This window comes from Hyla sarda, chromosome 3 (genome assembly GCF_029499605.1).
Source record: "Hyla sarda isolate aHylSar1 chromosome 3, aHylSar1.hap1, whole genome shotgun sequence".
Classification (NCBI taxonomy): domain Eukaryota; kingdom Metazoa; phylum Chordata; class Amphibia; order Anura; family Hylidae; genus Hyla; species Hyla sarda.
In genome coordinates, this window is record NC_079191.1 from 297,544,069 (window position 1) to 297,561,695 (window position 17,627).

At 43.5% G+C, this 17,627-nt stretch overlaps 1 protein-coding gene across 5 annotated transcripts in view; it reads right to left on the reverse strand.

The window, feature by feature from the left end:
• The window catches only part of TSNAX (translin associated factor X), a 278,657-nt gene that overhangs the window by 257,986 nt on the left and 3,044 nt on the right, over positions 1–17,627 (reverse strand). The gene's annotated exons all lie outside the window — the stretch shown is intronic.

A 17,627-nucleotide genomic window follows, 5' to 3' on the forward strand; every position in this document is an offset into this window, starting at 1 on the left:
GCTTGCCACAGTTATGCAAACTGCAACTGCTTAGCATGCAGCTAAAAAGTGAAGTACAGGAAAATCAAATTACAGCAATAAAAATGAGCTATTTAGCAGTGTTAAATATTTTCTCCCAGCTGTATCTAACAATTGGTCGGTGTCTGAACACTCAGAACCTGACCGATTTTGACATGTTTCTAGCGACAGGTACACTTTAAAACATGCCCTCCTAGACCTACAGCACAAAAATGATCTTCCTCAACACAAACTCATTTGCGATGTTCAAGTCATAGTGACTTTCAGCTCAGGCATCGGTAGCTCATCAGAGACACCCGTTGTGTGTTCAGGCCATTAAATAAGGCAACAAGATTTGTCAGCAAAGACAACTGTGGAATTAATAGGTTATGCTACTGATATTCCTTCTGGAGCCAACGCTCGCGGTGATGATTAAAGGAGTACTCCGGTGCACACTTTTTTCATGTTATCCCATCCGGGCTGCAAAATAAAACGCACTTTATCTTACCTGCCAACGAGCCCCCGGAGCTCCGGTACAGGTGTTCGGTCCCCGGGCTGTATTCTTCTTACTTCCTGTTAGACCGGCACGTCACACGGAGCTTCAGCCTATCACTGGCCGCAGCGATGTCCCGCCTCGGCCAGTGATAGGCTGAAGCTCCGTGTGACGTGCCGGGCTAACAGGAAGTAAGAAGAATACAGCCCGGGGACCGAACACCTGTACCGGAGCTCCGGGGGCTCGTTGGCAGGTAAGATTAAGTGCGTTTTCTTTTATTTTGCAGCCCAGACGGGATAACATGAAAAAAGTGTGCACCGGAGTACTCCTTTAAGCAAGGGATGAAGGAAGGTTCACATTTGGCTGGCAGCAGTATGGATATTCTTCTTGAGGAGAAGTTGGATGAGAAGGATGAGGAAGTGCAACCAGAGGAGGATTTTGAGGTAGAATCTGTTGAACAGATCGAAGACAAGGAACCTATACAAGGTGGCAGTGATGACAACCACCATGATAACCAAACATGGCAGTATGGGACACTGGCAGAACCAGACAGGCCCTCAGAAAAGCTGGTAAAGGACAGCGAGTTGTATGCCTTCTTGCTATTGCACCAACAGTTGTATTGTGCCCATGAAGGAAAGAGATTAGTATTGGATAGTATAAAATCAAAGAAAAAAAAAATTTGACCAGCGCTCAATGAAGTACGACTTTACATATGTAGATAAAAGGAGTGATTAACACACTTACTGCACAGTGGGGGATCTAGGTGATCCTTTCACCAAAGATACCCCCTCCAGGACAGCTTGTATCGCTCAGCGCCGGGTGTAGATGGCAAGACACATAAAAGTTTTAATAAAAGTTTGAAAGACACACATTAACCCAGTGGTCTTCAAACTGTGGCCCTCCAGATGTTACAAAACTACAATTCCCAGCATGCCAGGACAGCCGTTGGCTGTCCGTGCATGCTGGGAGTTGTAGTTTTGCAACATCTGGAGGGCCACAGTTTCAAGACCGCTGCATTAACCCCTTCCATGTTAAAAGTTCAAATCACCCCCTTTTCCTATATAAAAACACGTAAACATAATAAAAATAAACATATTTGGTATCACTTTGTGCGTAATTGTACAACCTATTAAAATGTAACATGTATCCCGTACGGTAAATGTAAAAAAAATACCAAACCACAGATTTGCAATTTTTATAATATCCCAGGAAAAAAAAGTTAAGTGATTAAAAAGTCAGATCAATACCAAAATGGTACCGATACAAAAAACAGATTATGGCGCAAAAAATGAGCCCTCATACAGCCTGGTATGTGGAAAAAAAAAGCTACAGGGGTTAAAATATGTCAATTAAAAAAATTAGAAAAAGTCCAGAATTAGTAAAACATGATGTAAACAATACAACTCTGGTATCGCTGTAATCAGGCGGCCTAAAGTATAAAACTAACATGTTATCTCAACCACAAGGTAAATGGCGTAGAAAAGAAAAAAAAAACAACAAATCTGAAAAATTATCTTTTACTATTTCAATTTCACTTCCCTAAATATATATATATATATATATATATATATATATATATTTTTTTTTTTTTTTTTTTTTTTTTGGTTCAGAGAATATGTTATTGAAAAATTAAAAGGTATCATTATAGTAGGTAGTGATGGCTATTATAGGGCGAGGAGAAAAAAAATCAGAGCGTAAAATCGAAAATTGGCCAAAACAAGTGGATCGTCATGAGGGACAAGTAGATTTTGCTACATTTTAGTCCTGTGGACAAGCAGTTTTTTTATAAAATTTCCACACCCCTGCTTTATGTTTCCATCATAAAGTTGACTTGTTTTTATTTTCGGAAGACATCTGAGGGCTTCAAAGTATAGCAGCAATTTTCAAATTTTTCACAAAATTTTCAAAATCAAAATTTTTCAGGGACCAGTTGTTTTGAAGTGGGTTTGAAGGGCCTTCTTATTAGAAATACCCCACAAATGACCCCATTATAAAAACTGCACCCCTCAAAGTATTAAAAATGACATTCAAAAGGTTTGTTAACCCTTTAGGTGTTTCACAGGAATAGCAGCAAATTGAAGGAGAAAATTCAAAATCTTCATTTTTTACACTCGCATGTTCTTGTAGACCCAGTTATTGAATTTTTACAAGGGGTAAAAGGAGAGAAATCTTCCTAAAATGTGTAACCAAATTTCTCTCGAGTAAGGAAATACCTCATATGTGTATGTCAAGTGTTCGGCAGGCGCAGTAGAGGGCTCAAAAGGGAAGGAGCTACAGTGGGATTTTGGAGAGTGAGTTTTTCTGAAATGGTTTTTGGGGGGCATGTCCCATTTAGGAAGACACTATGGTTCCAGGACAGCAAAAAAAAAAAAAAAAAAACACATCGCATACTATTTTGGAAACTACACCCCTCAAGGCACGTAACAAGGGGTCCAGTGAGCCTTAACACCCCACAGGTGTTTGACGACTTTTCGTGAAAGTTGGATGTGTAAATTATTATTATTATATTTTTTTTTTTCACTAAAATGCTAGTTTTCCCTCAAATTTTAAATTTTTACAAGGGGTAATAGGACAAAATGCCCTCCAAAATTTGAAACCCCATCTCTTCTGAGTATGGAAATACCCCATGTGTGGACGTCAAGTGCTCTGCTGGCGCACTACAATTCTCAGAAGAGAAGGAGCGCCATTGAGCTTTTGGGAAAAAAATAGTTTGGAATGGAAGTCAGGGGCCATGTGCGTTTACAAAGCCCCCCGTGGTGCCAGAACAGTGGACCCCCCACATGTGACCCTATTTTGGAAACTACACCCCTCACTGAAATTAATAAGGGGTGCAGTGAGTATTTACACCCCATTGGCGTTTGACAGATCTTTGGAACAGTGGGCTGTGCAAATGAAAAATTACATTTTTCATTTTCACGGACCACTGTTCAAAAAATCTGCCAGACCCCTGTGGGGCGTAAATGCTCACTGTACCCCTTATTACATTACGTGAGGGGTGTAGTTTCCAAAATGGGGTCACATGTGGGTATTTATTTTTTTGCGTTTATGTCAGAACCGCTGTAAAATCGGCCACCCCTGTTTAGGCCTCAAATGTACATGGTGCGCTCTCACTTCTGAGCCTTTTTGTGCGCCCACAGAGCATTTTACGCCCACATATGGGGTATTTCTGTATTCAATTGCTGTGAGAAATTGCGTTACAAATTTTGGGGGTCTTTTTTTGTGCCTCCAGCTGTTGCTAAATTCCCAGCATGCCTGGACAGTAATGCTAGGAGTTGTTGTTTTGCAACAGCTGGAGGCTCCGTTTTGGAAACACTGCCGTACAGTACGTTTTTCATTTTTATTGGGGGGGGGGGGGGGGGGACAGTGTAAGGGGGTGTATATGTAGTGTTTTACTCTTTATTTTGTGGTAGTGTAGTGTAGTGTTTTTAAGGTACATTCGCACTGGCGTGTTACGGTGAGTTTCCCGCTAGGAGGAAAAATTTGCCGCAGCCCAAACTTGAAGCAGGAAACTTACTGTAAACCTGCCCGTGTGAATGTACCCTGTACATTCACATGGGGGAGCAAACCTCCAGCTGTTTCAAAACTACAACTCCCAGCATGTACTGACAGACCGTGCATGCTGGGAGTTGTACTTTTGCAACAGCTGGAGACACACTGGTTGGAAAACCTTCAGTTAGGTTCTGTTACCTAACTCTGTATTTTCCAACCAGTGTGCCTCCAGCTGTTGCAAAACTACAACTCCCAGCATGTACTGATCGCCGAAGGGCATGCTGGGAGATGTAGTTATGCAATAGCTGGAGGTACGCAACTACAACTCCCAGCATGCCAAGACAGCTGTTTGCTGTTTGGACATGCTGGGATTTGCAGTTTTGCTACATCTGGAGGGCTACGGTTTTAGAGAACACTGCAAGGTGACCTCCAAACTGTGGTCCTCCAGCTGTAGCAAAACTCCAGCATGCCCTGACAGCAAACAGTTGTTTGTGCATGCAAGGAGTTGTAGTTTTGCAAGATCTGGAGGGCTACAGTTTAGGGGCCACTATATAGTGGTCTCAAACTGTAGCCTAGGGATCGACCGATATCGGTATAAGTTATCGGCTTATACCGATATTCCGGTATAAGTTATCGGCTATTGATCCCCCCGCGACACCGCTGCAGATCATTGATTTAAAGCAGGCGCTTTAAATCAATGCACTGCAGTCGCTTTTGCGGTGCCATAGGCCGCCGCCGCCACCTGCTTCTCTCCCCCTGCCTGTCAGGGTGGTCCGGGCCATTCATCTTTCCTGTAGTGTCCAGCGGCATTCCGGGTGGAGGGTGAACCGGTCCGGGCTGTCCTTCTCCGGGGTCCTCTTCTCCACTCCGGGCAGGCTCCGTACTAGTAATGCAGCATAGACGCCGCTGCGCAGTGACGCCCGTGCGCAGCGACGCACCTGACGTCACGGTAGTGGCGTCTATGCAGCGTACTAGGCCGGAGCCTGCCCAAAGTGGAGAAGAGGACCCCGGACCGGTTCACCCTCCACCCGGAATGCCGCCGGACACTACACGAAGGATGGATGGCCCAGACCACCCCCATTACGGGCAAGTTAAAAAAATGTTATTGACTCGGAGGGTGGGGGAGGGGCCCGACCGGTATAGCGGTATGGGCAAAAATCCATACCGTGGGAGAAAAAAAAAAACGGTATCCGGTTCATACCGGTATACCGCCCAGCACTACGGTGGGGGGGTGCGACGCGGTGCGGTGGGTCGGTTGCGGCGGGTCGGTGGGTGGTGGTCGCGGTGCGGTGGGGGCGGTGCATTATCGGCTTACCAGCAAGGTAATTGCCGATACCGATAATGCCCAAAATCGTGAATATCGGCCATACCGATAATCGGTTGATCCCTACTGTAGCCCTCCAGCTTTTGCAAAACTACAACTCCCAGCATGCCCAAACAGCTGTCTGGGCATGCTGGGAGTTATAGTTTTGCAACATCTGGAGGGCTACAGTTAGAGACCACTGTATAATGGTCTCAAACTGTACCCTCCAGATGTTGCTAGGAAACTAACCGGCTTCTGTCGGATCCAGCCGCACGTCATCGTCGCCCGCTGATTTCCGTCGCCCGCAGCCTCCGTCGCCCGCCCGGATCGGTAAGTGGATCGTCGGCGCCGGTCCCCGTCGTTTCCCCGTCCTGCCCCACCTATTGTGGGTGGGCAGGACGGGGAAAACGAAAGTTAACCACCCCCCGCCCCCGATCTGCTATTGGTGGTCGCGTCTAGACCCCTGCCACCTCACTCCTATGCCTTCAGGGGGATCGAGGGTGTCTTATAGACCCTTAATGACCCGGAATCGCGCAAATCGTAAGTGTGAATTCACTTGCAATTTGCCGCGATCGCCGACATGGGGGGGTCTGATGACCCCCCTGGGCGTTTGCACGGGATGCCTGCTGAAAGACATCCCGGTCCGATCCCCGCCCGATGCGCGGCGGGGGCCGGAATTCTCCATGGCGTACGTCACGGGTCCTTAAGTACCAGGGTGTCATGACGTACGCGTACGTCAAGGGTCCTTGAGGGGTTAATTTAGCAACGCGTTTCAAAGGTTAAAAAATGCCTTCATCAGGCTTATATAAATAAGGTATTTTTTTAACCTTTGAAACGCGTTGCTAAATTAAATGAATTCCTGAATCACTGGCTGTCCTGGCACTGTGTCTTGCCATCTACACGCGGCGCTGAGCGAAACAAGCTGTCCTGGAGGGGGTATCTTTGGTGAAAGGATCACCTAGATCCCCCACTGTGGAGTGTGTTAATCACTCCTTTTATCTATATATGTAAAGTTGTACTTCATTGAGCGCAGGTCAATTTTTTATTTCTTTGGTTTTATATTGTCTCTGTACGGGCATTGCTATGTTCCTGGAGGACTGTGCGCTCTCCAGTAATGTGGATTTATGAAGATGCCATGTTTCCATGATTGACCCAACTGCTATCTGGGCCCGTTGGAGTTAGTGGGGAGTTGCCTTTTGGCACCACTCCACATACACAGGGTGAGTTTAAATTTTGATTCTTGATATAGGTGGTGGGACTTGGATTTGAGCGCTGATTCCATCTGTATTTTCCTGTTAATATATCCTCTAGTATTGGATAGCAACACTCTTGTACCCTCAGTATATAGCTAGAATGCAGGCAATTTTTACAGCTTCTGAGAAGGAAGCTGAATTGGATTTTTATAGCATTTATGAAAGAATGAATGGACCGGCACTTGCACAGCTGAGGAACAATGAAGTCACAGCAAAACCACTCACCGTAGAACAGCTTGCCTGATTCAGATGATCGTGGTGTATACTCCTAAAGAGGCAATAAACATTTCAAATAGATACACAAAAGGAGACTGCACTCACCATTCAGTAATCTTTGCTTTAATCCAGTGAGCACATACAGGACCTGAAGAGTAGGCTAAGTGAACAAGAGGCTGAGGTGCGTATGGGACAGAACTGTTTTGCACACTTAGTGTGCATCCACTAGCCGAAACCTTGGGTCTATCTTTGCGCAAGCGCATATTATATGAAAGACACTGAAAAGGTAACAGACAAGTCATGTGATCGCAACAAGATATAAGTAAATACAAAACTGTATGTGTACAGATAAACAATAATTATAAATAAAGTACAGTGGTCCCTCAACATATGATATTAATTGGTTCCAGGAGAACCATCATATGTTGAAACCATCATATGTCGAGTAAATATGTCTATGTAAAAATGGTAATTGGTTCTGGGGCCTTGGAACCATTGTATGTTGAATACATATGTCTATGGGAAACTGCTAATTGGTTCTGGGATGACCATTGTATGTGGAGTGTATGGGGAGTGTTTAACAAACCAGGGTGCCTCCAGCTGTTGCACAACTACAACTCCCAGCATGCATGTACAGCCATTCACTGTCTGGGCATGCTTGGAGTTATAGTTTTGCAACAGCTGGAGGCAAACTGATAGGGAAACATTGATGTATAGGATGTATAGTGTGTATGTGTATTGTATGTGATGTGTGACATTGCATACAGTACTGTACAGTTATTTAAATACCTTCAGGGGGGACAGAATGTCCTCCATTACGATCCTGCCGACTACAGCTCTATAGGAAAGGAAGGGGAGGGCAGCCAGCAGCTCATTGGATGCCTGCAGCAAGATGCTGCAGGCTATTGGCTATGGCTGCACTGGGGGGGCGGGGCTTACACGGAGCTCACAGTGGAATCCTGTATGAGTTAGCAGGACAGCATGTGAGTAACAGGAGGCAGAACGGGGCACACGGGGCACATTAAACAACTATCTTTCAGTTGCTGAAGTTGTCAGCGCTGTCAGATAGCTGTTTGTACGATGGCCCCGACACACAGCAGCATCATATGTCGATGCTGCCTTCAACATACGATGGGCTCTGAGAGGCCATCATATGTTGAAATGATCATATGTCGGGGCCATCATAAGACTGTATACATCTCTATGTAGGGCGTATAAAGACAGCCAGATAAAGGGGATACAAATTTACTAAAACTGGCTGAATTACGGTAATTACGAACGATAAAACTTAGAGCTCCCATAGCATCTAGTTTAATGATTCAGTGTGCCTCCTTCTGTAAGAGCACAGTGTATCTATCACTGCCATCAGGAGGTGGATATACTTGTTCCAGACCTGCAAACTTAAGTAAACTAGTGTCGCTATTGTGGAAATCGCGCATGCACACTAAACATAAGCCATCTGGGTACTCCTAACAAGGGAATTTTCAATGTAAAAATTGTTTCTTCTGTGCATTTAATTTGACTGACTAGTCGGCAGATTAAATTGGGCGGACACACACGGAGTCATTAGTAGAGCAATGGTCAGCACTATCTGAAAAGTGGTGGTGCACGAGGAAAAGAGTAATGTAATATAATGAAGGAGGTCCTAGCACTCACTGATGCAAGCAATTAGTATTTATTGTATATCCAAGTCACAGGACGAGTTTTGGCACTTAGCCTTCCTCTGCTGTGAGCACAGCAGAGGAAGGCTAAGTGCCAAAACGCGTCCTGTGACTTGGATATACAATAAATACTAATTGCTTGCATCGGTGAGTGCTGGGACCTCCTTCATTATATTACACACACGGAGTCAACCATCTTATTACATGTCGCACTCCCTTTGTAGTCTGTGTGTTGATCTGCCCATGTGGGTTCTACTACATGAGCAAAACTATTAGACAGCTCCATATCCGCATTCATGAGCATCTGAGATATATAAGGATTGGTAATGGAGCCCCACGCCTTATAGCCTACATGTGTGATTTCAACAATAGCGACACTAGTTTACTTAAAGGGTACCTCTCATCAAATAAACTTTTGATATATTTTAGATTAATGAATGTTGAATAACTTTACAATAGCATGTTAATGAAAAATAAGCTTCTTTCTATTGTATTTTTCCCGATCAGTCCTGTCAGCAAGCATTTCTGACTCATGCTGGAGTCCTAAACACTCAGAGCTGCCAGCCTGCTTTGTTCACAGCCAAACAGGCTGTGAACAAAGCAGACTGGCAGCTCGTAGTGTTTAGGACTCCAGCATGAATCTGAAATGTTTGCTGCCAGGACTGGTAGGGAGACCCCTAGTGGTCATTTCTTCAAAGTGGAAAATGAAATAGAAAGAAGCATATTTTTTAATAACATGCAATTGTGAAGTTATTCTGCATACATTAATCTATAATATATCAAAAGTTTTTTTGATGAGAGGTACCCGTTAAGTTTGCAGGTCTGGAACAAGTATACCCACCTCCTGATGGCAGTGATAGACACACTGGGGGAGATTTATCAAAACCTGTGCAGAGGAAAACTTGCCCAGTTGCCCATAGCAACCAATCAGCTTGCTGCTTTCATTTTTATGAAGGCCTGTGAAAAATGAAAGAAGCGATCTGATTGGTTGCTATGGGCAACTGGGCACGTTTTCCTCTGCACAGGTTTTGATAAATCTCCCCCACTGTGCTCGTTGGATCATTAAACTAGATGCTACGGGAGCTCTAGGTTTTAATGATCGTAATGAATTCAGCCAGTTTTTATAAATTGTTATCCCCTTTATCTGGCTCTGTTTATACGCCCTACATAAAGATGTATACTGTATTTATATTTATTGTTTTTATCTGAACATATACAGTTTTGTATTTACCTATATCTTGTTGAGATCACATGACTTGCCTGTTACCTTTCTGGTGTCTTTCATATAATATGCGCTTGCGCACAGATGCCAGTTGTCGGCTAGTGGAAGCACGCTAGTGTGCAAAACAGTTCTGTCTTGTACCCACCTCTGCCTGCTGTTCACGAACTGTATGTGCCCACTGGATTAAAGCAAATATTAGTGAATGGTGAGTGCAGTCTCCTTTGTGTATCCATTTGAAATGTGGATTCTTATAGAGACTAACTAAGCAGCCAGCTTGCCACAGCAAACACCTGCCAAATAGGAGAGGGGGTGTGGGGTCTCTCTCTCTCTCTCTCTGTGCAAATTAAACAGGTTTTTGGCAATAGCAATGGACAATTATCTTTTCTAACAACTGCAAGACCCAAAGAGAGGGTGAGCACTTCTGGACCTTATGCTAACCATTAAGCCAAACATAGTAACTGAAGTAGAGGTAGGGGGTCATCTTGATAATCATGACAACAGCATAATATGTTTTATTAAAACCATAACTTTTTAATATTATTAACTTATTTTTCATATTTCTTTACTTTCAATAGTTTTTTATTGAGAAAACTCCATTTAATTATGCCAATGTCTGTCAGTTTTACACTGACAGGCAGAAGATAGATCAGTCGCTACCTTAGGTAGAGACTGATCTGCTCCTGATGCCATGACAAGGGATGTCAGTCAGTTCTCCGGTTGCCATGGCAACCATTGGCACTCTGCTTTCACTTTGCAGAGCGCCGATCTGTAACAGAGGGAGCTCCTTTCCCTCTGTAACCCTAATAGATGCTGCGGTCACAGTGTCTGCAGCATCTATAGGGTTAACTCAGGATCGGAGCACAGCTCTGATCCTGAGTGCTGCGGGTGGCTTCCTCCGACGAGGCCCCCCTCTCTTGCGATCGCTTCACTGTGTGAAGCAGTGGAAGACAGGGGAAAGGAGGAGACCCCCGCCAGATCCCTGCTACTGGTCTGTCTGTACTGACGGACCAATAGCAGCAATCTCCGGCCGGGGACCGCTGCGATTGGTCCCTGGCCAACTTCAGGGAGGCTGTACTGTGCAGCACAGTCGAGCTCAATAAACTGTCACAGCGCCCGGCGACGCTGTGACAGTTTATTTCTATCAGGTACATGTACGTAGTGAAGGGGGAAGTCATCCCTAATCGCCACGTACATGTACCCGATATTGCGGGAAGAGGTTAATAACTCTGGCATGCTTTTACTTATGAACTTGATTCCGAAATTGTTTCTTCCTGACATATTCTAACTTATGCCAGTGGTAAATTTTCATTGATACTTGCATAATTTCTTGGTGAAAAATTCCAAAATTTCAAGAAAAATTTGAAAATGTTGCGTTTTTCTAACTTTGAAACTCATAATGGACATGCCAAATAAATTATATAGATTCACATACAATGTCTATTTTATATATGTATATACATCATAAAGTTCACATTTTTACTTTTTGAAGACATTAGAGGGCTTCAGAGTTTAGCAGCAATTTTCCAATTTTTCACAAAAATTTCAAAATCTGAATTTTTCACGGACCAGTTCAGTTTTGAAGTGAATTTGAGGGTCTTTATGTTAGAAATATCCCATTATGAAAACCGCACCCCTCAAAGCATTCAAAATGACATTCAGAAAGTGTGTCAGCTCTTTAGATGTTTCCCAGGAATAGCTGCATAGTGGAGGAATAAAATCAAAATCTCCATTTTATACACTAACATGTTCTTGTATCCCCATTTTTTTCTTCATTTTTACAAGAGGTAAAAGCCACCCAAAATGTGTAACCCAATTTTTCACCAGTAAGGAAATACCTCATATGTGGATGTAAAGTGCTCTGTGGGTGCACTAGGGTGCTCAGAAGTGACAATCGGTCCTACCCTGTACCCTAAAAACACTACACTACCACATAAAGGGTAAAACACAACATATACACCCCCTTACACTGTCCCCCCTCCCCATAAAAATAAAAAATATATTGTATGGCAGTGTTTCCACAATGGAGCCTCCAGCTGTTGCAAAACAACAACGCCCAGCATTTCCGTATAGCCACTGACTGCCCAGGCATGCTGGGAATTTAGCAACAGCTGGAGGCACCCTGTTTGGGAAACAATGGTGTAGAATACCCCTATGCGATCCCTAATTTAGTCTTCAAATGCGTATGGAGCTCTTTCACTTTGGAGCCCTGTCGTATTTCAAGGAAACAGTTTAGGGCCACATACGGAGTATTTCGGTACTTGGGAGAAATTGCACTACAAATTTTGGGGGGCTTTTTCTCCTTTTAACCCTTATGAAAATGAAAAGTATGGGGCAACAACAACATGTTAGTGTAAAAAAAAATAGAAATTTTTTTTTTTTTTTTTTTTTTTTTTTACACTAACATGCTGGTGTTGCCCCATACTTTTTAGTTTCACAAGCGTTAAAAGGAAAAAAGACCCCCAAAATTTGTAACGCAATTTCTCCTGAGTATGCAAATACCCCATATGTGGGCGTAAAATGCTCTGCGGATGCACAACAAGGCTCAGGAGTGAGCACACTATGTACATTTGAGGCCTAAATTGGTGATTTGCACAGGGGTGGCTGATTTTACAGCGGTTCTGACAAACGCAAAAAAAAGAAATACCCACATGTGACCCCATTTTGGAAACTACACCCCTCACATAATGTAATAAGGGGTACAGTGAGCATATACGCCCACAGATGTCTGACAGATTTTTGGAACAGTGGTCCATGAAAATGAAAAATTTTATTTTTCATTTGCACAGCCCACTGTTCCAAAGAGCTGTCAAACGCCAGTGAGGTGTAAATACTCACTGCACCCCTTATTGCACCCCTTAAATACTCACTGCACCCCTTAAACTCTTCTGGCACCACGGGGGGCTTTGTAAATGCACATGGCCCCTGACTTCCATTCCAAATAATTTTTTTTCCCAAAAGCTCAATGGTGCTCCTTCTCTTCTGAGCATTGTAGTTCGCCCGCAGAGCACTTGACGTCCACACATGGGATATTTCCATACTCAGAAGAGATGGTGTTACAAATTTTGGGGGGCATTTTGTCCTATTACCCCTTGTAAAAATTTTAAATTTGAGGGAAAACTAGCATTTTAGTTAAAAAAATAAATCATTTACACATCCAACTTTAACGAAAAGTCGTCAAACACCTGTGGGGTGTTAAGGATAAATGGACCCCTTGTTACGTGTCTTGAGGGGTGTAGTTTACAAAACAGTATGCCATGTGGTTTGTTTTTTTTCGTTGTTCTGGCACCATAGGGGCTTCCTAAATGTGACATGCCCCCCAAAAACCATTTCAGAAAAACTCACTCCAAAATCCCACTGTCGCTCCTTCCCTTCTGAGCCCTCTACTGCGCCCGCCGAACACTTGACATACACAAAGTATTTTCTTACTCGAGAGACATTGGGTTACACATGTGAGGAAGATTTCTCTCATTTTACCCCCCTTGTAAAAATTCAATAACTGGGTCTACAAGAACATGCCAGTGTAGAAAATGAAGATTTTGACATTTTTTCCCTCAATTTGCTGCTATTCCTGTGAAACACCTAAATGGTTAACAAACCTTTTGAATGTCATTTTAAATACTTTGAGGGGTGCAGTTTTTATAATGGGGTATTTCTAATATGAAGGCCCTTCAAATCCACTTCAAAATAGAACTGGTCCCTGAAAAATTTTGTGAAAAATTTGAAAATTGCTGCTATACTTTGAAGCCCTCTGATGTCTTCCAAAAGTAAAAACATGTCAACTTTATGATGGAAACATAAAGTAGACATATTGGCCCTCATTTACTAAGAGTGGAGTGTAGGTTTCTTTGTGGGTTTTAATTCCCTACAATTTATCTTCCATGGTATTTACTAAGGTTTCCCTACATTTTCCACTTTCCCTACACATGCTCTGACCTGTCTGGTTTTCCTTAGCTGAAATCCACCACATTTTCTGTGGAAAACTTAGTAAATATGTTGGGTTTTTGTGAAAATGTCGGGAACACCCCCCTTTTCGGAGACCACGCTCCCTTTTCCTGGTGGTCACGCCCCTTTTTCGGGTTTTCTTAGCAAAATGGAGAGTTAGTTGGGGTTTCTTCAATTCTGGCGCGAATTCTGACACACATTCTGGCGCAGACAGAATTTGTGGCGCAGATTCTGGCGCAGATAGAATTTCTGGCAGAATGTGGCGCACAACCCGACAAAACATGTCGGGTTTGCAATAGTAAGTGAGGGCCATTGTATGTGAATCAATATATAATTTATTTGGAATATTCATTTTCCTTATAAGCAGAGAGCTTCAAAGTTAATTTAACCCCTTAAGGACCAAGAATTTTTCTGTTTTTACACTTTCGTTTTTCCTCCTTACCTTTTAAAAATCATAACCCTTTCAATTTTGCACCTAAAAATCCATATGAGGGCTTATTTTTTGCGCCACCAATTCTACTTTGGAATTACATCAGTCATTTTACACAAACATTTATGGCGAAACGGGAAAAAAAATCATTGTGCGACAAATTTGAAGAAAAAACACCATTTTGTAAATTTTGGGGGCTTCTGTTTCTAGGCAGTAAATTTTTTGGTAAAGATGACACTTAATCTTTATTCTGTAGGTCCATACGATTAAAATGATCCCCTACTTATATAGGTTTTATTTCATCGTACTTCTGGAAAAAATCATAACTACATGCAGGAAAATTTATACTTTATTTCGATTGGACTTCTTGATCGCTTTTTATTCCTTTTTTTATGGTATGAAAAGTGACCAAAAATATGCTATTTTGGAGTTTGGAATTTTTTTGCATGTACGCCATCGACCGTGCGGTTTAATTAATGATATATTTTTATAGTTCAGACATTTACGCACGCGGCGATACCACATATGTTTATTTTTATTATGGTTACATATTTTTAATATGGAATTTGGGAAAAGGGGGGTGATTTAAACTTTTAATAAGGAAGGGGTTAATGTGTGTGTTTTTAAACTTTTTTTTAAAAAAAAATTTTAATTTTTTATTTTTTTTTTATTTTTTTTTTTTTTACACTTTTAGTCCCCTTAGGGGACTTTTAGGAGGAATCATTAGATTCCTCATACAGATCATTGTGGTTTCATAAAACCACAATGATCTGCGTGCTCTGCGCTCGATTGATAAAGCCTGGCCCTGCCAGGCTGTATCATTCAGAGCACCGGAGCCGCCGCAGCAGGAGAGGTAAGCCCTCAGGCTACCTCAGTAGTGGATCGCTCCCCCGCGATCATGCTGTGGGGGGGGGGGGGGGGCGATACACCCCACTGGCCACCAGGGACTTAATACAGGCACCTTTAGACACCGCTGTCAACTTTGACAGCGGCGTTCTAAAGGGTTAATAGCCGCCCGCGGCGATCGCCGCATGTCGGCTATTAACGCCGGTGCATTGCCGTGGAATGAGATTTGCCATAGAATGAGATGGTCCGCCTCCATCACATCCTATTGGCTCTCTCTTGTCACGTGACATATTCAAACGTCACACATCGATGCGCACAGCAGTGTCAGTTTGGCTATCACAGGGAGAGGGTCTCCTCACCCTGTGATAGCTGAAGCTGTACGGAGCTCTCATGGCCTCTGTGGCCCGACAGAAGTTCACACATGTACGCAGCTCATACGGCTGCATCATATACATTTACTCTATTATTACATCCACAGCGCTATCGGGATCCCTATGCCCGATGGCGCTGTCATCAGTGTGCGTCCCCGCGAGCGCCCCACGCCCGCAGCTCCACTCCCCATCCCCCGCAGCTCTACTCCCCGTCCCCCGCAGCTCTACTCCCCGTCCCCAGCAGCTGTACTCCCCGTCCCCCGCAGCTGTACTCCCCGTCCCCCGCAGCTCTACACCCCGTCCCCCGCAGCTCTACACCCCGTCCCCCGTAGGTCTATTCCGTCCCCTGTTAACGCTCAGGGAGCGATCAACAGCGCTATGGGGATTCCTATGCCCGATGCAGCTGTCATCAGTGTGCGTCCCCGCGAGCGCCCCACGCCCGCAGCTGTACTCCCAGTCCAGTTAACGCTCAGGGAGCGGGGAACAGAAAATAGATCATCGGGCGCAGGTAAAGTAGTACTGCGCATGCGCAGCACTACGCGAATAACTTAATCTGCGCCCGATGCTCTACTTTCTGTTCCCCGCTCCCTGAGCGTTAACAGGACGGGGAGTACAGCTGCGGGCGTGGGGCGCTCGGGGGAAGGCACACTGATGACAGCGGCATCGGGATCCCGATAGCGCTGTGGATCAACAGTAAATGTATATGAGGCAGCCGTATGAGCTGCGTATGTGTGAACTTCTGTCGGGCCACAGAGGCCATGAGAACTCCGTGCAGCTTCAGCTATCACAGGGAGAGGAGATCCTCTCCCTGTGATGGCCAAACTGACACTGCTGTGCGCATCGATGCGTGACGTTTAAATATGTCACGTGACAAGAGAGAGCCAATAGGATGTGATGGAGGCGGACCATCTCATTCTATGGCAAATCTCATTCCACGGCAATGCACCGGCCGCCAGCTACAGGAATCAGCTGGGGGCTGGCCGGTATGACGCGGGCTCAAGTCGGGAGCCCGCGTCATACCCCGGTAACGGCCATTGGACAAGTATAGATGTCCATGGTCGTTATTGGGTTAAAAAAAAAAAGGGAAATTTTCAATTTTTTCATCAAATTTTGGATTTTTTCACCAAGAAATTATGCAAGTATCGACAAAATCTTACCACCAACCTAAAGTATAATATGTCACGAAAAAACAAGTCTCGGAATCAGAATGAAAGGTAAAAGCATCCCAGAGTTATTTATGCTTAACCCCTTCATGACCCAGCCCATTTTCACCTTCATGACCTGGGCATTTTTTGAAAATCTGACCACTGTCACTTTAAACATTAATAACTTTGGAATGCTTTTACTTATCATTCTGATTCCGAGATTGTTTTTTCGTGACATATTCTACTTTATGTTATCGGTAAAATTTCACTGATATTTGTATCCTTTCTTGGTAAAAAATCTAAAAATGTCATGAAAATTTTGAAAATTTTGCATTTTTCTAACTTTGAAAGTCTATGCTTGAAAGGAAAATGGATATTCCAAATAAATTACATATTGATTCACATATACAATATGTCTACTTTATGTTTGCATTAAAAAATTGACAAGTTTTTACTTTTGGAAGACACCAGAGGGCTTCAAAGTTCCGCAGCAATTTTCCAATTTTTCTCAAGATTTTCAAAATCGTAATTTTTCAGGGCCCAGTTCAGGTTGGAAGTGGATTTTAAGGATCTTCATATTAGAAATACCCCATAAATGACCCCATTATAAAAACTGCACCCCCCAAAGTATTCAAAATGACATTCAGTAAGTGTTTTAACCCTTTAGGTGTTTCACAGGAATAGCAGCAAAGTGAAGGAGAAAATTCTAAATCTTCATTTTTTACACTCGCATTTTCTTGTAGACCCAATTTTTGAATTTTTACAAGGGGTAAAAGGAGAGAAATCACCCTAAAATTGGTAACCCAATTTCTCTTGAGTAAGGAAATACCTCATATGCGTATGTCAAGTGTTCGGCGGGCGCAGTAGAGGGCTCAGAAGGGAAGGAGTGACAATGGGATTTTGGAGAGTGAGTTTTTCTGAAAGGGTTTTTCGGGGGGCATGTCCCATTTAGGAAGCCCCTATGGTGCCAGAACAGTGGACCCCCCCCCACATGTGACCCCATTTTGGAAACTATACCCCTCATGGAATTTAATAAGGGGTGCAGTGAGCATTTACACCCCACTGGCGTTTGACAGATATTTGAAACAGTGGACTGTGCAAATCAAAAATTTTATTTTTCATTTTCACAGACCACTGTTCCAAAAATCTGTCATACACCAGTGGGGTGTAAATGCTCACTGCACCCCTTATTACATTCCGTGAGGGGTGTAGTTTCCAAAATGGGGTCACATGTGGATATTTATTGTTTTGCGTTTGTC